Source organism: Ochotona princeps, chromosome 3 (genome assembly GCF_030435755.1).
Source record: "Ochotona princeps isolate mOchPri1 chromosome 3, mOchPri1.hap1, whole genome shotgun sequence".
Lineage (NCBI taxonomy): Eukaryota > Metazoa > Chordata > Mammalia > Lagomorpha > Ochotonidae > Ochotona > Ochotona princeps.
Window position 1 is genome coordinate 31,521,427 of NC_080834.1, and position 22,024 is coordinate 31,543,450.

The following is a 22,024-nucleotide window of genomic DNA, read 5'->3' on the forward strand; positions in this document are numbered from 1 at the left end:
TTTTTTTTTTTTTTTTTTTTGGCATGGTGACAAGAATCTGGATGCATCCATCAGGTAGCAGAAATCAGGGAGCAATTAGACTAACAAAAGCCAAGTGCCAGGATCTCTAAACAAACTGTCCTATCAACCCGAACTAAGAGCGGGTAGAATGAGGCCCTGGGACTGGCCAGACCTGGTTCCCACATCTATGGAGGAGGAGGGAGCCAAGTGTGACTGCTGGATGTGAGGACCCAGCCTGACACTCAGGAATGTTCCACTGAAGAACAGTGGCTGAGATGGCACCCTTCCACAGCAGAGGTAGCTCAGTGAAGGGGCTTAAGCGGTCTGGCCCACTGGGCTTTTCAACAGTACATCAACCTTAGTGCCTTTCCAGTGAAAAACTCCAGGGTTCAGCCTTAAGACCCTGCAACTGCATGAAAGACTCAGGTGAAGCTACTGCCTGGAACACCAGCATGCAATCTGGAGGAAATGTGATTCAAATCCCAGCTGTTCTTTCTTTCTTTCTTTCTTTCTTTCTTTTTTTAAGATTTATTTTTGGGCCCGGTGCGATAGCGTAATGGTTAAGGTCCTCGCTTTGAACACCCCGGGATCTCATATGGGCACCAGTTCTAATCCTGGCAGCTCCACTTCTCATCCAGCTCCCTGCTTGTGGCCTGGGAAAGCAGTCGAGGACGGCCCAAAGACTTGGGACTCTGCACCTGCGTGGGAGACCTGGAAAGAAGTTCCTGGCTCCTGGCTTTGGATTGGCACAGCACCGGCCGTTGCAGCCACTTGGGGAGTGAATCATCGGACAGATCTTCCTCTCTGTCTCTCCTCCTCTCTGTACATCTGCCTTTCCAATAAAAATAGATCTTATTTTAAGATTTATAAACCGTATTTTTATTGGAAAGGCAGATGCACAGAGAAGAGAGACAGAGAGGAAGATCTTCCATCCATTTGGTTCACTCCCCTATTGACCGCAGTGGCCGAAATTAAGCCGATCTGAAACCAAGAGCCAAGAGCTTCGCTTGAGTCTCTCATGCAGGTGCAGGGTCTCAAAGCTTTGGACTATCCTCTTCTACCTTCCCAGGTCACAGGCAGGGAGCTGGATGGAAAGTGGAGTAGCCAGCACATGAGCCGGCGCCCAAATGGGATCCAGGTGCTTGGAGATGGAGGATGGCCTGGCCTAGCCATCACACTGCCTCCCGCCCCTAAAATGTTCTGCTTCTAATCCAGCTCCTCACTACTGTGACTAGGAAGGCAGAGAAGATGGTCTAAACACTTGGGCCCCTGCTACTTATGTGGGAGACCAAGATGGAGTTCTGGACACCTAGCTTTGCTAGATCTGTCTCAGCCTGAATTGTTGCAGCAAAATGGGAGGAACCAACAGGTGGAGCATCTCTGTCTCTTTCTCTTTTTATCTCTCCATTTCCAGTTAATCAGTAAATACTCAAGAAACAAAACAAAACTCTTGACTCAAGAGAACTTACTGGGAAGGGAAGCAGATTAAAGAACCAGAATTTGATGGAGACAAGGGAAAAAGGAGTTCATAACCTTAAGGTCAGGCAAGATACAAGAAAATTAATTTCATGTGAAAAATGAGTCACTGAAAAGATTAAGGATCAGTAACTCAATTATTCACAACAAGCCAAAAAAGAGTGATTGGTGATAAAGATGAAATGGGGGGAATCAGCACTGTGGCATAGCAGGTTAAGTTGCAGCCTGCAATTCCAAAGCTCATGTGGGCACTGGCTGCTCCTTGCTGATGTGCCTGGGAAAGCAGCAGAAAATGGGCCAAGTGCTTAGGCCTCTGCACCCACGTGGGAGACCCTGAAGAACCACCTGGATCTTAGCTTAGGTCTGGCCCGCTCTGGCTGTTGAGGTTTTTGGTGAGTTAATCAAACGAGGGAAGATGCCTGCCAGCCTCTCCCACACTCCCCTGTAACTCTGTCTTTCAAATAAATAAATCTTTGGCCGGGTTGGGGGGAGGACTAAATAGGACACACTAAAAAGATTAGGCAATAGAACTCAAGAAAATGTTGGGGAAAAAAATCATGCCAGCAACAAAAACTAAACTAGAAGGATCCCTGGAGTCAATGAACATGAGTGATACAAATGTTAAAAAAATATGGAAAGTGAAAAGGAGAGTAAAAAAAAAAAAAACATGAGAAAATGACAAACAGAAAAAAATAAAAAAAGGTATACAACATACATATAATAGGAGTCCTTGGAAAAAAAGGATTCCAGAGCAAGAAACCAGGGTAGATTCCTGCACTGACATGGCAAAGGGCAGCACCACCACCATGCCTGCAGTCACGCAGCTGAGGCAGCTGGCTCGTGGAGGCCTGGGGGTGCAGGCTTGCAGGGGAGTGGAGGATAGCACTGGCGAGGGCATGTGTGGACCTGGGGGATCACATCCAGGCTGGCAGAGTGAGCCTGGGGATTTCCACATGTGCTTAGTCCTGGGCAGTGTGGGGGGAGGGGAGGGAAGAGCCAGAGTCCCAGGTGAGCATGCTGGCCTGGTGTGCTGGTGGACTGGGCTTGAGGAACTTTGAATGGGCCTGGATCTTGGATATGGCCTGGCGGGCAGACAGTGTTCTAGGCCACCGCACCACACACTGAGCTTCTGAAGGTTGGGCTGGGGAACCCATGTGCTCCTGGGCACAGGGACTGTGGATTGATTAGGGAAAGGGGCAGTGGGATGTGGGGGAGGAAAAACCACTGAGGGAGTGTGTTGCAGTTGTGGAATGACTTCTAAGGGACTCCCAGTGACAAGATCACTGTCCTTGCTGGTAAGTGAGGAGGCTGAGACCAGGCAATTGGGAGAGGAAAGGCCAGAGGACCTTTCTGGGTCAGACTGATACACCAGCTCACATGGGAGACCTAAGCTGGGCTAGTTAGCACGGAACACTGCTGACTACCACACACCAGCCCACACTAAAACTAGGGCAGAGATAGATCACAGTACCTGCCAGTGAGTGTTGGGACAAGGGACAGGTAATGTTAGGCTGGGTCATGACACTAACCAGGGTGCAAGAGAAAAACATCTGGGGTTAGATTCTGTGGGGTATATGTAGACCCACCCCTGTGGAACTTCAATTTCCAATGGTTAGCTTAAGAGCTGGGGGTAGTGATGTGTTGAGCTAGGCATGACCATGGAACCCTCAATGCTCATAGATACTAGGGTTGGGAACAGGCCGGGTAGGCCCAGGTTGCCACACCCACAGGTGCATCCAGGAATGGCATGTGGGGTGGGGCAGATGCAACTTCGACCAGCTCATACAAAGACCTGGAAGGAGGGGGCAAGCACCTGCTGGCATATGGAATCTGGGTCTGAGAATAGGTCTGGTGGGGGAGCTTGGGGAACACCCCTGCTGGGCTGTACTGTAGCTCCTGTTGGTGAGCATGTGATTCACATCTGGGTGTTGGTCAGACTGGGCAGGGTAGCTCCAACCATTGGCAAGTGTGTAGGTTGGTTTTGGAGGGGGATGGACCAGGCAGATCCGGGCCAACCTTAGTGCCTTGGCATGTGCAGGAGCCAGGAATGGGGTGTGGGTCATGCCAGGCTAGGCTATCACACTACCAGTTTGCATGAACCAGGAATAAGAGCAGACTGAGCAGGGCCAGGTTACAGTCCCTGCCAAAGAGAGTTAGGACTGGGGGAGAGCTGCAACAGGTCATCCTGCAGCATCTAATAGCAAAGGCCAAGGTGGGTGATGGGTTATGCCAAGCTGGGTCAAAGCAATCATGGACAAATGCAAGAGCTGTGGCTAGAAACAGGACTGGTTGGGGAGCTAAAGGGATGCCTTGGCTGGATTGTGGGCTGGACATGACTGCAGTGTCCCTTAGCATGGGTGTGAACTGGGTCTGGTGTGAGCCAGCCTGGGCTGGACTCCAGCATCCGCTGGTGCTTGTGAGAGCCCGGGTGGATGTAGGATGAGCTGGGCTAGGTCTCTGAACCACATAAGAGCTGTGTCTGGGCGTAGATCAGGTGTGACTGGGCTGTAGCACCCAACAGAACTGGAATGGGTGTGGGCCGGTTGGGCAAGGCCACTGTTCCTGCCAGGACAGGAGGTAGACTAAGTCTGACTGGGCCAAGGAACCACCGGCATACATGAGATCTGGCACTGGGAGGAGACCTGATGGAGGAGCTTAGGGAACTCCTCTGTCATGATGCAGTCCCTGTGGGAAGCACCCAAAACGAGGCCAGATTAGGGTACCCGCCAACATATGTGTGGATTTGGTCTGGGGGCAGGTCAGGCTGAGCCAATCCATAGCATCCACAGGCAGATCTGAGAACCAGGATAGAGTGCAGGACAGGCTTGGGCGAGCCGCAACATCAGCCAGCTTACGTTAGGGCCAGGACTAGGGGCTGACTGGGCTAGGCTAGGCTGAAGGACCTACCAGTACAAGCTGGAACTCAGGCTGCAGCACCTGTTGGTGGATGGCGAGGCGAGGCAGGCCATGCCAGACTGGGCCACAGCACCCACTAGCACACATGAGACCTGGGGTAGGGGTGCGAGCCTGGTAAGGGGTTTGTGGGGGCTTCCCTGTTGGGCCACTGCTCCCATTGGCTAGGTTGAAAGCTGGAATCGAGGGCCCGGCACGGTGGCGCAGTGGTTAAGGTCCTCCCCTTGTGCGCCCTGGGATCCCATATGGTCGCTGGTTCCAATCCTGGTGGCCCTGCTTCCCACCCAGCTCCCTGCTTGTGTCCTGGGACAGCAGTCGAAGACGACCCAAATCTTTGGACCCTGCACCCACGTGGGAAATGCGGAAGAGCTCCTGGCTTCTGATTGGCTCAGCTCCAGCCGTTGCGGTCACTTGGGGAGTGAACCATCGGAAGGAAGATCTTCCTCTCTGTTTCTCCTCCTGTATGTATATCCGCCTTTCCAATAAAAATAAATAAATCTTTTTTTTTAAGATTTATTTATTTTTATTACAAAGTCCCCATCCTCCAGTTGTGAGGCAGTTAGGAGGCTGGGTGTGGTTTCTCCTCTTCTCTCCGCCCCCTTCCCCCAGATACAGGAAGTAGAAAAAGAAAATGTGGAAACAATGGTCTAGCCCACTTTCCACTAATCCTCAGCCTTTCCTGCTCTAATCAACTATGCAAACATTATCAAAAATAAAAAATAAAATCCCACCAGGAGGCTGGGGTCAGGGGTTTTGTCTTTCTTGCTCTCATGGTAAAACTAGAAACTCCCAAGGTAGGAGCATCGGTTCCTACTGTTCCCTTTATGAGTCAGCTAGAGGTTCACAGGAGTCGAGCTGGCACTGCCATCCACTAAAAGGCAGTTTCTGGGCAGCAGCAAGCATCTTGCCCACTCTTACAGGGACTGCCCCCTTTCCCAGTCCAGCAGGGACCTGACCCAACTGCTCACCCCCTCGCAAGATTAACCCCCGTGTCTCCAACCAGCTCCTGACAACTTGGCAGCAGGCCAAGCTGCAGCCAGCCCTGGCCTTCCTCCCTGTCATCCCCCTCCTTCTGCTCCTTATACAAGCCCTCTATGAACAAGTCCTCCTACCAGATTGCAATTTGGGAAGAGTGGGTTTTGGCCCAAAGAAGTCTGCCTTGCCCCAAGAACATCAATTTGCCTTGCATGAGTGTGTGTTGGTTTTGGAGTAGAGAGCAACCTGGAATTAAATTTGAGTAGCAACAGATGCAACTATTTAAAGAGAAGAAGAAAAGGTGGGGGTGTGGGAAGGGTTGACGGTGTGGAGGGAAAGCATATGGAAAAAGTTGCTGCACAATCCTACCAGGAGTGAGGAGATTGCTAGTTTAAGAATGCTTTGCGTGGCCTAGTGGCTAAGGTCCTCACCTTGATCCCATATGGCTGCTGGTTCTAATCCTGGCAGCTCCACTTCCTCTCTATCTCCCCTCCTCTCAGTATATCTGACTTTGTAATAAAAATAAAATAAATCTTAAAAAAAAAAAAAAAAAGAATGTTTTGTGTTGCGGCCGACACAGTGGTTCACAGGCTAAGCCTCCAGCTGATGTGCTAGTGTCCCAGAGGCGTGCTGGTTAGAGTCCTGGCTGCACCCTGGTAATGTGTCTGGGAAAGTATTGGAGGATGGCCCAAGTGTTCGGGCCCCTGCACTCACATGCGAAACCCTGGAAGCCAGGAAGGTCTTGGCTCCTGGCTTCAGATCAATGCAGCACTCTCTCTTTTTCTCGTCTCTTTGTACATCTGCCTTTTCAACAAAAACAGCAAAAGTAAAACAAACGGTATAAACCAATGGCCTCCCACAGATTCCATTTAATGAGTTGAATGGTGTCCCCCAAGATATTGCCATCTTAATCCCTGGAACTTACGATTCGAATGTCTCTTCATATAGGCCAGAGGCATCAGGCAGAGGTGACTAACTGCAGGCTTGTGGGATGAGATGATCCCACTGGTTGTCCAGATGGTCCAGGCCCAGTTGCAAGTACCAGTGACCTCTTAGGAGGCAGTTGTTGGAGCCCAGCGTGGTAGACTAGTGGCTAAAGTCCTCACCTTGCATGTGCTGGGATCCCATATGGGTAACTGCTCCATTTTTCAGCTCCCTGCTTATGGCCTGTGAAATAGTTGAGGATGGCCCAAAGCCTTGGGACCCTGCACCTGCATGAGAGACCCAGAATAAGCTCAAGGCTCCTGGTTTCAGGTCAACCACTTGGGGAGTGAACCAGTAGATGGAAGACGTTTCTGTCTGTATCTCCTTCTCTCTGTAAATCTGACTTTCAAATAAAAAATATTAATTTTATTTTAAAAGAGGCAGTTATCAAGCGGTTTACTGCCACATAGATATATGGCCCTTGGAATAGACAGTGCTGGTGTGAAGATGTATGAAGATGCTGTGTGGCTGGTTGTGCAAATGGATGTGAGCCCTGAGCCAAGGAATGCAAAGAACAAAGTTCTAGAAGCCTGTAGGACACAGAGACTTCACCTGAAAACTCTCCAAGCCTTAGAGAGCCGTGGAGAGACCAGGAGACACGCTGAGTCCTACCTGGTGGCCCTCACTCCAGACTTCTGTCATTGAGAATCCGGAGAGCATCTGCATCTGGAGTTTGAAGCTCTAGAACCTGTGGCCATGTGTTACGGCAGCAAGAGGACTAGACAACGGCCGTCTTGATCGATTCATTTCAGCTTTATAGTAGATGTCCTTAGAGGCTGTTTCCATTGAGATGACATCAAGGACAGAAGAAGGGCCGTGTCTCTGGAAGACAGGGAGCTTGCCTAAGCATGAGGATATGGTAAGGGTTAACCACAATTCTAATCACTAACATAACCGAGTAAGAACACACACCAAGGCTGCTGCTAAGCAAACTCTCTAATGGGTAAGTGGAAACATTTACACAGGTCAAAAGCTAAGCAAACTTTGGAGCTATCAGAGTTCACCTCTGTTTGCCAACTTATGTTGCAAATATTAAAGATGGCTTCAGAAGTCCAGTTAGGTTCAGGAGCCAAGTTAGGTGCATGGTGAATGCACAGGGGGTGGTACCTGGGGGAGGGGTTAACTGAATATTCAAAGAGGCGGGGTTTGGAGCGAGGCTTGAGTATCTCCCACTTACTTGCCCATTTTCAGAAATCTTGGAAGCATTATGGTCCATCTACATGTTAGGAGTGGGTTTGTGGGTTTTAGTAGGTTTACTATAATGCCCTTCTGACAAGCTCAAGGTCATTGCCCTGACCCAGCTGCCAGCCATGTTGGATTTTTATAGTCGATTTCATTTCTAAGCTGCAAAACCGCTGAAGCTGCAGTTTTCCACTGCACAGAAAGGGGTCTGGGTGTGGGTGCCGCAGGCAGCGCTGCAGCACAGGGGAGCCTGCAGAAGGGGCTGGTGGCTTCAGCTCCTCCTTGCTAGCCACCTCCCTGTCTGCATGAGTGACAAGCACTTGGTAGAGGCTGTAGGAGCTCCTTTGATTGATGCCTTTTCAACTCAACCATCACAAGGGTTCAGAACGTGGCATTGATGTCACCGGCGCCTAGGAGCTCACTGGGAGCTAAGTTACTTCCGGTGCAAGCTCAGGATTTTGGACTTTTTCCCCCTCTCTACAGTCTGTGGCAGCAGGCACTCCGTGGGAAGAGAACCCTGGGGACTTCGGGTCTTTTTATGAGGGTAGTGAGATCTTCTTTGAGCCCTTTACGAGGCCGGCATTGAGATGGCTGTCACTGTTCCCAACTGCTGTAGGAGAATATCGGTGTACTGCTGAAAGGTCTGTTTAACATAAACATAAAAACCGAGAGTTATTTCACTGTCTTATGTTCTGTCCTACCCAATCCAGGCTTATAGGAAAACATTTGATCTCCAAGCATTCAGGTGTAAGCACTATTTCCTGGCCAAGCTTTGTAGCAAGAATCTGTGGATGTACTAAGGTCGACCTGGTCAGCCAACAGACCTTGGCAAGAGTTCCTGAGCCCTGGTGCAATGAAGCCGATAATGTCTCAGAACTATCAAAACCACTCAAGTCACACTCCTGGAAAAATTCTTCCCTTCATGGAGGTCTCTAAGGCGTCAGCCAATGACTATCCCCCATCCTTGGGTGCTGATGTAGTTTGACACTCCCCCCACAACCTCTTTCCCCCAAACCTCCTCACACATCCACCTCAGCAGACACAGGAGGAAAAAAAAAAAACATTTGCCAGGGTCAGGTGACTCCTTAGCTTGTGTTGGTTGAAGTGTAGTGAGCCAAGACGAGGAGCTGCATGTGTTATGGTTACAATATGAGGTAGGAGTTCGACTTGCTTTTTTTTTTTGTAAGATGTATTTATTTTTATTACAAAGTCAGATATACAGAGAGGAGGAGAGACAGAGAGGAAGATCTTCCGTCTGATGATTCACTCCCCAAGTGGCCGCAGTGGCCGGTGCTGCGTTGATCCGGAGCCAGGATCTAGGAATTTCCTCCAGGTCTCTCACATGGGTGCAGAGTCCCAATGCATTGGGCCGTCCTCAACTGCTTTCCCAGGCCGCAAGCAGGGAGCTGGATGGGAAGTGGAGCTGCCGGGATTAGAACCGGTGCCCATATGGGATCCCGGGGTGTTCAAGGCGAGGACTTCAGCCACCAGGCCATGCCTCCAGGCCCTCGACTTGCTTTTCCTGCTGTTGCTCAGTCGTCCTCCTACCACTGAGTGGGCACACATCTCTCCGCTTACAGATTTCAAGCGTGCTCACTTCATTGCTTCATCGTACACTATTTTTCCTTTTCTACTCTAATAGTATTTACATAGTTGAGAGGGATGCATTGTCCATGTGGGCCTCTGATTAGGGTGGGGAGGGTTGAGGGATGGGGGAAAGTGGGTGCTGGCAAATGTTTCAGTACCTGTTTTATTTCCTCCTGTGTCTGCTGAGGTGGATGCGTGAGGAGGTTTGGGGGAAAGAGGTTGTGGGGGGAGTGTCAAACTACATCAGCACCCAAGGATGGGGGATAGTCATTGGCTGACGCCTTAGAGACCTCCATGAAGGGAAGAATTTTTCCAGGAGTGTGACTTGAGTGGTTTTGATAGTTCTGAGACATTATCGGCTTCATTGCACCAGGGCTCAGGAACTCTTGCCAAGGTCTGTTGGCTGACCAGGTCGACCTTAGTACATCCACAGACCCAGATTCTTGCTACAAAGCTTGGCTAGGAGAGTTGTTCTACCTGTTCTGCTTTTCATGCTTTGACAAGGCAGTAGACGTTCCCTGCCTTAAGTTGGCTGTCATGTCCCCTATGTGCAGTTGGACATGGTGTCCTCTGCACGGGCATCAGCAACTGATGAGGCCCAGGCCTAATACATTCACTCCAAGGTTGACTCACATATATAGTGCTTTTCCCTGTGGCCAGGTTTGAGTTCAGCGATCTAGCTGGGGAGTTCCCCAGGAAACATCACAAGGGTGACCTCAGACTTTTGTTTGCCTCAGCGAATTCAGGGTCAGGTTTGGTGCATCACCTGTACCAGCCAACACATATACCTGTGGGTATAGCTGCTTGCTTAGTTCTGCCAACAGCCCCATCTCTCATGCAAATTACGGAGTGCTGTTGCCTAGCCCAACCCAGCCTGCCACAGGCCCAGTTTTCATGCACGCCACTGGGTACCACAGCCTAGTCATGGCAATCCCCATAGCCCTAATCAGGTCTGCCACAGGCCCAGTTATACAAGTATTGGCATGTGCTGTGGCCTGGCCCAGTCCTTCCCATGTCCCATCTGGCTCTTGTGCACACCCACGGGTGCTGCAGCTTAGCTCATCCCAGCCCATTCCCCGACCTGTCCCACACATATGCCAACAGGTGCTGCTGTCTTGTCCAGCCTGGCCTGCCTCCAGCCCTGATTTTCATGTTCTCCAGTGGGAGCTGCAGCCCAGGAGAGGCATGCCCACAGTTCCCCTACCAGGCTTCTGCCAGTGCTGGATCTCACACATGCTGGCAGGGACTGTGCCCTGTTTGGCACGGTCTGCCTTCAGTCCCAGCCTTTATCTGTGCTGGCAGGTGCTGAAACCTGGCACAGTCCGTCCTCCTCCCAACCCTGCCTCCTGCCAAGTGTCAGGTGAGTTTCAAGGTCTGGCCTGGCCAGGCCCATCACAGCTCTCCACACAAACCAGCAGCTACAGCTGTTCCACAGAGGCAAACCCACAAGTCCTCTACAGAATCTGCCCCCAGATCTGATTCTCTTGCATTCTGGTGGGTGCTGCAGCCCATTCTGACATGGCCCACCCTTTGCCCTGACATCCATGTGCAGGCATGCAGCCTAGACCAGTCAGACATGCTTCGTAGCTCCAGCTTGTGCATGTACCAGCAGGCGGTGGGCAATGCTATTTAGCCCAGCTCAGGGCTCCCACATGGGGGGGTGCCCTAGCCCGTCTCAGGCATGCCCTCTTGTTTCCCCTGTTGAAATCATTCTGTCTCAGCTCACTGGCCTGCCTGTGAGTGTAGTACCCAGTCTGTGGAAGCCTCCAGAAGTCACTCCTCATCTTTTTTTTTTTAAGATTTATTTATTTTATTACAAAGTCAGAAATACAGAGAGGAAGAGGAGAGACAGAAAGGAAGATTTTCCGTCCGATGATTCACTCCCCAAGTGAGCCGCAACGGCCAGAGCTGCGCCGATTCGAAGCCGGGAACCAGGAACCTTTTCCAGGTCTCCCACTGCTTTCCCAGGCCATAAGCAGGGAGCTGGATGGGAAGTGGAGCTGCTGGGACTAGAACCGGTGCCCATAAGGGATCCCGGAGCATTCAAGACGAGGACTTTAGCCACTAGGCCATGCCGCCGGGCCCACTCCTCACCTTTTAAACATGCCCTCAGCAGCCCCCAGTTCAACGTGTTACCAGACCCCCTTCCCTGGACAGTCTGCAGTCCTCCTGCCACGTGGCTTTGCACAGTGTGCCTGGGGCGGGGGTGGCATGTCCCAGCAGAGTGTTCTCCTGCCTTGTGGCACTGCACAGTGGTGCGCAGAGTTCCCTGCATATCTTTAAAAAATTAGAATAGTCAACTATGCTGGCATACTGGTATATTTAACAGATTGGCGTTAACCAGGCCCACAATGCCTGCCAACTGTTGGCTGATTTTCTCTTCTGTGTAACGCTTGCCTGGGTACAAGGCAACCAGCATCTAGAAGAACTTTCATTCTTTCTTCTTCTTCTTTTTTTTTTTTTCAAGATTTATTTATTATTGGAAAGTCAGATATACAGAGAAGAGAGGAGACAGAGGGGAAGATCATCTGTCCATTGATTCACTCCCCAAGAGCTGCTCTGATCCAAGAGGAGCCTCTTCCTGGTCTTCCAAGTGGGTGCAGTGGACCTAGGCTTTGGATCATCCTCTGGTGCTTTCCAAGGCCACAAGCAGGGAACTGGATGGGAAGTGGGCTGCCGGGAGGCAAACCGATATCCAAATGGGATCCTAGTACATGCAAGGCGAGGACTTAAGCAGCTAGGCCACGCCGCTGGGCCCTCTTTTTTTTTTTTACAGAGAGAAGGAGAGACAGAGAGAAAGATCTTCTATCTGCTGGTTCACTCCCCAGATGGCCACAATGGCCAGGGCTGGGCCAAACCAAAGCTAGGAGGCAGGAGCTTTTCCTGGGTCTTCTACACCTCTGCTGCTCTTCCAGACCACAGCAGAGAGCTGGCTGGGAAATGGAGCAGCTGGGACTCAATGGGTACCCACATGGGATGCTGATATAACACATGGTAGCTATGCTGCCATGCTAGGCCCCATGATTTCAATTATTTTGAATAAAATATCCAGGAGCAGAATTGCTGGGTCACAGGGTATTTCTGGACTCAATTATTTTAAGAAATCACTATACTTTATTTTAAAACCAATTTCTTGGTTTATGGTGGGCTTAGCTATTTTGGACTGGTAACCCATAGGAGGGTGTTATTGAACAAGCTGAGCAGTTAGACAAGCCTCAAGCCTGCCAACTTCCTGGTTTCCTCAAGCCCTGTCAAGTCTGCAGGAGCAGGCCAGGGAGCCCTGTTCCATGCCAATCCAACATGGCATCCCATCTGCCAGGTCAGAGAGCAGCTGGGCCTGCTGCACTTGAATCAGCTCCCATAGGAAACCTGGCACACCCACACAAGTGTGAGAACCCCTGCTGTGTGTAGCCATGTCACTCGATCAGTATCGTCAGACTTAGAAACAGCGTGTTTCTCATGAAAAATGTGTACAGAGGTGCGTGCCCCCAGCTTCAGAGTGGAAAATACCATGCGACGAGGACGGCTGTGACCTGGCATGCTGCAGAATGCTTCAGCATGGTCATACCTGCGTGCCCCTAACTCCTAGGGGATTCTGAGAAGGGGTAGTGGCGCCCTTGCGGAGAAGGCCTGGCCCTTCAGCCAGTGCCTGTCCTGGTCCTGGCTCCTGTGCTCTCCTGTGACGATGCTGGCTCTGTGCATTCATGGCTCTCGCTGAGCTGAAAATCATAGGCAGGAAAACCATGGCACAATTGAAACCGGCGGCACAAAAATCTGCCTGGCTCCTTACGGAGTTGTTCAAGATTTTTCATGTACAGTTTTCATCACCTATTTTTGTTACCAGAAAATCCCAGTGGGTTCTTTCCTCAACTTAATACAGAAATAAAAAGCCGGAAACCGCTTGCAGAGAGAGATTATTTGCAAAGGGACCAGCTGGTGGGGGTGGGGAAGAGGAGAGGGGAAAGCACTTCCCAAAAGAAAGTCTGGAGGTGGGGTGCCTCTTGAAAGGAGAAGGGGAGAGGCACCAAAGGTTGGAGGAAGGGTCTTGGACTTTTTTTTTCAATGCCTTTTAAAAATTAATTAATTAATTGTTTTAAATTGGAAAGTCAGACATACAGAGAGGAGGAGAGTCAGAGAGGAAGATCTTCTGTCTGCTGATTCACTCCCCAAGTGGCTGCAACGGCTGGAGCTGAGCCGATCCGAAGCCAGGAACCAGGAGCTCTTCCAGGTCTCCCAAGCGGGTGCAGGGTCCCAAGACTTTGGGCCGATCTTGACTGCTTTCCCAAGCCACAAGCAGGGAGCTGGATGGGAAACGGGGCCGCCAGGATACAAACCAGCACCCATATGGGATCCCTGCTTGTGCAAGGTGAGGACTTTAGCCACTAGACTACCTGGCAGGGCCCGGGTCTCGGGCTTTCAAGCCTTCCCTGACCCCTCCTTGTTGGGCAGGATGTTCCCCATTGTTGGTCTCTGAACCAGTTAGGAAATGGATGGGCAATGCTTGTGCCATCCACTTGAAGGTGTGGCCAAGATTTTAGCAGGTTTGGACTGTCTCAATTTTCATGATTCCAGCCATTTTTATTTAAAGTAATTTTACTACTTTGGAGATTCTCCACTGTACTTTTAATTTACTGTGTTCTTAATTTCTGACATATCAGCCTTGATTGGCTTTATTGCTTCCTTAAATTCTTTGAACTCTTGCATGAGCTTCTCATTTTTGATCAGAAGCTTTAAAATGAGTCTTATGGATTCTGTGTGCCCCATTTTCTCGATGTCTTCCTCAGTGAACTCTGAGGTTGGCATAGGGTTTTGCTACTTTGCAGGAGAGTTTTCGGTAATACTCATTGTGCCTTTGTCTCTTCTTTTGCTCTTGGTCATTGCACTTCTGGCTAGCAGAATCTTCTCCTTGGGGCAGGTTTCTAAGCTGTGTTACCCACAGGGCTACAATGCTATTTTACTTATTGCGGTTGGTACACAACTCCTTGCTTGCAGTCACTTGTGCCACAACCTCCAGTGAGTTCCAGGTCTGGGTTCTTATATCAGATTTCCACCGTGGTCTCCACAGCCCCATCTCCTGGCTCACCACTCTCCACCTCCTGTGATACCGTGCTGAGGCTGCACCGTTGTCTCTGCAACCTTTCTCCCACTTTCGGTTGGAGCAGGTCCCAGGATTAGAGAAACTCCAGGTGTCCTATATAGTTAGGTTGTTGGTGGTGCTGATCCTTCGGAACCTGTTGGACGTTAGGTCTGAGTGCCACACCGACCTATTTTGATCCGTACTATTTCACAGTCGGTATTATTTTCCTGTGAGAACAGTTCAATCCGCTGATGTCAGCGAGTTCTCGTGAGCTCAGCACATGCACAGTTCACTGTTGTCCCCTGCAGTCCCAAAGCTATTGCCACAGTGCGCAAAATGGTGCCTGACGTACCACCACTACAGTTCTTGATCTGCTGGCCGTCAGATCTGAGGACTGCCCAGACCTGCCCCGGGTGGAACCCTTGAATGCCATGTCGTTGCAGTTCACCGAAACAGAAATGAGTTCACTTCCAGCTCAGCGCATGCTCAGTCCTTTCCCTTGCCCTTTCCCCCTTACGTAAAATGGTGCCCAATTCAGCTCAAGGGGGCTGACTGGGCTGTGAAATCCACCCTGTTCTCGCACTGCCCATCTGAGATCTGCTGCTCTGTCTCTGCTCCTGGCCAAATCAAACGGGCCAGCAGGACGGACAGTTCTTTGTCTGGGTTCACCTCCCAAGCTCCCAGTGAAAGTCCCTTCCCACCTGGTTGCTGGTGGAGTTCCGGCTGTTGGTGGAGTTCAGATCGCCGTGCTGGAGTATCAGTCACTGCAACACCACACCGCTGTGTCCGCTGCTTTCCTGTGTCTGTCAGTCTCTAGGTACCCCTCTGCTGTTGTTCTGTCCCCTCCTATTTCTTGAAATATGTCCTCTCTGCCTCATCCTGATTAAATGCTTTTCCATCCGTTTAAACGTGTCCTCACCCTATTCCGCCATCTTGATTCTCCCTAGTAATTTTACTACTTAAAAAAAAATTATGTATTGGAAAGCCAGAGTTACAGAGAAGAAAGGAGTCAGAAACACACAGATCTTCCATCTGCTGGCCCATTCCCCAGGTAGCCACAATAGCCAATACTGGATCAGGCCAAGGGGATGGATCGGAGCTTCTTCCAGGTTTCCCAAGTGGGTGTAGGGTTCCAAGCACTTGGGCCTTCTTTGCTGTTCTTCTCAGGTGCCATTAGCAAGGAGCTGGATCGGAAATAAAACAGTGGGACTTGAACCAGCCCGAACGGGGTGCCAGCATCGCAGGCAGTGGCTTTGCCACTGTGCCACAATGCCGGATTTTTTAAAAATTTTTTAAGATTTATTTATTTTTATTGCAAAGTCAGATATATATATATATATATATATATATATATATATATATATAGAGAGAGAGAGAGAGAGAGAGAGAGAGAGAGAGAGAGAGAGAGGAGGAGAGACAGAAAGAAATATCTTCTGTCCGATGATTCATTCCCCAAGTGACTGCGACAGCCGGTGCTGCGTTGATCCGAAGCCAGGAGCCAGGAACTCGTCCGGGTCTCTCACACAGGTGCAGGGTCCCAAGGCTTTGAGCCGTCCTTGACTGCTTTTCCCATAAGCAGAGAGCTGGATGGGAAGCGGTGCTGGCTGGATTAGAATCGGTGCCCACATGGGATCCTGGAGCATTCAAGGTGAGGACTTTAACTGCTAGGCCACAGCGCTGGGCCCAATACTGGACTTGATTCTAGCAATTTCTATTCCTAATTTTAACCATCTATAGTACACGAATCATGGAGAATAATAATAAAACCCAACTGGCTATTCTTTGAAAGAGAGGAGCTGCCTCAGGCGGTGTGGGCTCTGCTGGGCTGTGGCTTTCTGTGCAACTGTTTTGCAGAGGTGCTAACTGGGTGTGGCAGCCTCCGGGTCAATCTCTTCCACCCCTGAGTGAACCAGCAGTTTCACTTTCTGAGAACAGAAACCTAGGGAGAGCACTTTCATTTTCCAGCCCTGCAGTTAGCAAGGCGGAGCTCGGCAGTGGCACAAGCCCGGCTCTGCTTCCCCAGACCCCAGTTCCACTGGCTCTGTTGGGGGTTGGGGGTGGGAAGTGTAACAGCCCAGGCCTCCTAAGGGAGCACTGAGAAATAAATGCAGGCATGCAGATCAGCTCTCACACACCCACTCCAGCTTACACTCCCAGTGCTGCATGGGCCCCGCCCTCTGGGCTGTCAGCCTGCCACAGGGGCCCAAGGCCACCCTGGGCAGGTGCCGCTTCTCCCATCAAGTGGCCTGCCCTTAGGCCAAAGACTCCTCTGTCCTCGGGGGGACATGTGGCACTCCTCCTAGGGTGGTGGTGGGGAATCAGAGTGTGGTGTGGAAACTCATTCCTGTGGAGTGTGAAGAAACCACTAGAGCTGCTTTTACTTTCTTCTTTCAGATTTTCACGTTTTTTTTTCATAATCCACTTCCTGTTACAATGTATGGTATATCCTGGTTTCCAGTCAAATGAATGTAACACCTGAGCTTACAGCTAATGGGGCTGGGACACACTTTACCCGCGCTGGTAGGAACTGTCGCAGAGGCTCCCGTGTCTTGTCACAGTCAGAGGCACTTGGCGCCTACACGCCCACCTTCCAGATGAGAAGACTGTGTTTTGGGAAGCTGAGATTGTAGCCCAGAGAAGCCACCTTAGAGTCGGGATTGTAAGACACTCCTGCACTAGATGGCCCATTTAGGTGCAGAGCCAGGTGGTGGAGAGGCGTGGCTAGGTGAGAGAGGAGGAGGAGGAGTGCAGAGGAGTGGGCACAGCACACTGACAGCAGGAGCAAGCTGCCCACCGCCGTGGGAGGTGGAATTGGCGCTGTGGGGGCCTGTGCTGAGCTGACCCAGGATCCCATCAGCCCCTCAGCCAGAAGGGGGCCGCGTGCTCTATTTCAGCACCTGCAATTCCCAGGCATGGCGTTGAACCCACCTGTAACAGCCTTGTCCAACCCAGAGGCAATCCTGATTTCTACAGGAAGTTATGCTGCACTTTGCAGCTTCTGCAAGAAGACAGGAAGTAGTTAGGTCACGAAGAAGGCCAGTTCACAGCTATCACGCCGAAGAGAAAATGCCAAGTGGTTGTTCTGAGCACCAACAGGGTGAGAAGCCTTGTGTGCCCATGTGTGTGAGTCCAGAACTGAACTCCGTTTCACAACTCCCCTTTGCAGAACACCAGAGGGCATGCCCAGGATTGGAGGAGACAGAGTCAGAAAATGCCCCGAGAGGGGCAGCTGTTGTAGGTGGTTCAGCCATTACCTGCTAAGCTGGCTCCTATGTCACTGGGCTACTTTGTTTCAGATCCAGCTCCCTGCTACTGCACCTGGCAAAGCAGTGCACAACTGCCCAAGTGCCTGAGCCCCTGCAGCCTCGTAGACCTAGCCAGAGGACCAGGCTCCTGGTTTCAGCCAGGTTCAGCCCTGGCTACTGCAACCATCTGAGGGTGAAGCACTGGATAAAGATCTCTCCCCCTTGTGGGGCTCAAAGGGCGAATAAGTCACTGGTTCAACAAGATGGCGACTAACACTCAAGGTCACTGCCCTACACGTGGCGAACAAGATGGCAGCCAAGGGCTGGCATCAACCAGGGTGGGGATCAAGTTGTTTTAAACAAAGACTGATTGGGCAGGGCTATTTCACTCACCTGCCCCTGGCCTATGGGGGAGGTAGCTTCTGCATTCGTGCTGATGACCATTGGCTCCTAGTTCTCTCCTGGAATTCCTGGCCTGAGGCTGTTCACTGCTCTATATAAGAACTTGTATTCCCAAATAAACCGGAACTGCTTTGGGAACCCCTGTGGCGTCTGTGTGTCTCTCGGGCGCCGAGAGGCTGGTTGATGGGCAGCAGACTCACTCCCTCTGACAATGAGGTACCAGAGGAATCTGTGGGGAAGACCTCACTCCCCCTTTCTGTCATTCTGCCTTTCAAATAACCCCCTTAAAAATAATTGTGGCCTGGCATGGTAGCCTAGTGGCTAAAGTCTTTACCTGGCTTGCAGTGGGCTCCCATATGGGTGCTGGTTCATATCCTGGCTGCTCCACTTCCCTTCCAACTCCCTGCTTGTGGCTTGGGAAAGCCTTGGGACCCTGCACCCACTTGGGAGACCCTAAGAAGCTCCTGACTTTGGATTGGTTCTGTTCCAGCTGTTGTGGCCACCTGGGGATTGTACTAGCAGAGGGAGGATCTCTCTCCTTAAGTCTATAAATCTGACTTTCCAATAAAAATAAGTAAATCTTAAAAAAAAAAAAGTGGCTCTAGAGAAAGTGTAAGAAGCTCAAGAATCAGCTACAGTTTTGTTTGCAGGGATACGAAAGTAAGGGCTAAAGATCATGGATCCTGCACATGATATCGGCTTATCCCACAACACTGTGGATGTGTGGGGATCTTGGGGCAATCGTTAGCCTTGTAAGAGTAACTGGGAAACACAAATGAACTTCCATCTGTGTGTGTCTGGTAGTGGTGAGCTTTACGCTAAATACATAATTACTATTTTTAAAATTATATTTTAGTTTTGGTGTTTGCACAGTTGACAAGAATACAGGCCCATGAAGACCAGTGATTAGGGTGGGAGGGTTGCGGTCCAGTTCTGTTCCATCACTCGCTCAGGCTACCCAAACACTGGTGATTGCAGCTGCTTGATCAGTTCTGTCCCAGTTCCACGTCCTATGCAAAGCGATGGCTGCTGCGGCCAGCCCAATCCAACATGTCACAGACCTAGCCCTTGCACACACCAGTGGAGTCTGCAGCCCAGCTGGGGCAAGCCCTAATTACCCCCACCAGGCCTGCCATCAGCCCAAGTTCCTAAGTGTGCCAGGATGTGCAGTAGACTTGTCTGGTCCATGCCACACCCCACTTGGCCTCTCGTGTACACTTATGGGTGCGGCAGCTTAGCTCAGCCCACTCCATCCCACGATCCAGTCCACACATATACCATCAGATGCTGCCCTGTCCAGCCTGGCGCCCAGCCCTGGCTCTCACGCACAGCAGTGGGAGTTGGCAGCCCTGCAAAGGAGTGTCCACAGTTTCCCTACTAGGTACAGTCCCAGTCCAGGACCTTGCATTTTCCAGGCAGTATTGTAGTCCAGTGTGACATGACTTGTACCCTATCCCAGCACTTGCCAGCAGATGCTGCGGTAAAGCCCAGCCAGTTGGCACTCATCCTGGCTCTTGCATGTGCATGTAAATGCAGTGGCCTGGTCCAGCCTGGCCTCCCCCAAACCCAGCTCACACACAGGCCTACAATTGCTGCAGCCCTCCCCAGCCGGGTCCATGCCAAGTCCTAGCTCTCAGGCTCACCTGTGGGAGCAGTGGCCCAGGAGGGAGCCCTTGCAGTCCCCTCATCAGGTTTGCTCCCAGCCTGGGGTCTTGCATGTTCTGGTGGATGCTGTGGCACAGGCTGGCAAGGTCCATATCATCTCGACATTTACCGGCTGCAGCCTGGCTCAGCTCTATCTTCTCAGTCCCAGCTCATGCTGGTGGAGGGTGCTGCAGCCCAGCCCTGCCAGGCCTAGCCCTATTATGAACTGTCAGGTGTTGTATCCCAACCCAGCCTCTCCCGTCCGCCAGTGGGTGTTGTATAATGGCTCAGCCAAGCCCTCCCCGGACCTGACCCACATGTATGCCAACGGGTACTGTAGCCTGGTTTGTCTTGGCCTGGACTGCCCCCAGCTTCAGTTCTCATGCTTACCTGCCAAGGCTGCATCTTTTTTTTTTAAGATTTATTTATTGTTATTGGAAAGTCAGGTATACAGAGAGGAAGATCTTCTGTCCATTGATTTACTGCCTAAGTGGTTGCAATGGCCGGAGCTGCACCGATCTGAAGCCTAGAGCCAACAGTCTCTTCCAGGTCTCCTAAGTGGTGCAGGGGCCCAAGGCTTTGGGCCGTCCTTGACTGCTTTCCCAGGCCACAAGCAGGGAGCTGGATGGGAAGTGGAGCTGCTGGGATTAGAACTGGTGCCCACATGGGATCCTGGTGTGTGCAAGGTGAGAACCTTGCCTGCTAGGCTACTGTGCTGGGCCCCAGGGCTGCATCTTAATGGGAGTTTCCCAAACACCCCTATCAGCCCAGCTCCCAGTGGCAGATCTCATTTACATCTATGGATGCTTGACTCAGCCTGACTTGGCCTACCTCCAGTCCTGACCTTCATGGTGGATACCGTGGCCTTAGCAGAGCAGCCTCCACCCATTCTGGCTCTTTTTGGTGGGTGCTAAAGCCCTGCTCTGCCTGGTCCAACCACAGACCAGCTTATACATGGCTCAGCAGGTCTGTGACCTTGCCTAGCCTGTACCACATCCACTCTGGCTCTTGTGAGTGCCAGTGGGTGCTGGAGCCCAGCCCAGTTAAGCACACATCAGACCCAGCTCACACACATGCCAAGGGATTTTGCACCCTTGTTCAGCCCGGTTTGCCCCCATTCCTGACTCTTGCACTCACCAGTGGGAACTGTAGCTCAGCAAGGAAGACCCCTTGAATTCCCTAGCAATCCGTTCCCAGTCACATATCTTGTGCATGCTGGTGGTACTCAGCCTGGCATAGTGTAACCCCATCTCAGCCCTTGCCATCAGATGCTATGGCATGGCCTGGCACAACCCACACTTAGTCTCAACTTTTGCTGGTGGGTGCTGCAGCCTAGTGTGCCCAGCCTGCCCTCATCCATGGTTCTCATGTAAATCAGTGGGTATGAGAGCCTAGCCCAGCATGGGCCACACCTAATTCTGGCTCCTACACATGCCAGTGTGCTATGGTTTGGCCTGACCCTGCCCTGGTCTATCCCCTGAGCCAGTCCACACAGCTGTTGACAAGTTGTGCAGCCTTGCCTGGCCCACACCCAGGCCTGACTCACATGTTCACCAACAGGAACTACAGCCCAGCTGGGGAGTTCCCCAAGTTTCCCACCAGGCCCACTCCCAGACCCAGAGCTCACATGTGCCAGCGGGTGCTAGGTCCTTATCTGACATCGTCTGCTTCCCAGTCTTGGCCTTTGGGTGTGCTGGTGGATGTTGTAGCCTGGCCCACCCCACATCCAATTCTTGGGTGAGCCTGTGGGTGCCTCAGCCTGGACTGCTCTGGCCTGTTACCAACTCCAGTTCCTGTTCAGCGTCAGTGAGTTCCATGATTATGCCTAGCTCAGCCCATCACCACCCCCAGCTCTTGAGCAAACCAGCAGATACTGCAGTCACACAGGGGTGAGCTCACAAATCCCCACCTCCCAGAATCTGCCCCAAACCCAGTTCTTTTGCATACTATTTAGCGTCATGGCCCAGGCTAATGTAGCTCACTCCCTGCCCCAACACTCACTAGCAGGTACACTGGTCTAGCCCTGCCAGGCAGGTCCTCCAGCTCTCGTATGCACTGGTGGGCAGTGGTTGATGCTAACCAGCACAGCTCAGGCCTCCCATGTGCACAGGTACACTGGTCTGACCCACAAAGGTCCTCTAATTTCCCTCCTTGAAACTGTTCAGTCTCAACCCTCTCACTTACCTGCACGTACAGTGGCCTGGTCAATGGAAGTTCCCCCAAGTCATTCCTCACCTGTAATGTACTCCCTCAGCAATCTGCCTCCCTTGAGAATTCCTAGCCCCCATGCTGTAAGCGTAGAAGCCCCCAAGCCTGTTCTTCCTGCCTGGGGCTCACATCATTCATGGGCCCCAGATCTGCCAGCGTGGGGCAGTTATTTATTTATTTTTTTGGTAAAGATTTATTTACTTTTATTGGATATGGTAGATTTGCAGAGAGAGACACAGAGAAAGAGATCCTTTATGCTCTTGGTCACTCTTCAAATGGCTGCAATGCCTTGGAGTTGAGCTGGTCTGAAGCCAGGAACTAGGAGCCTCTT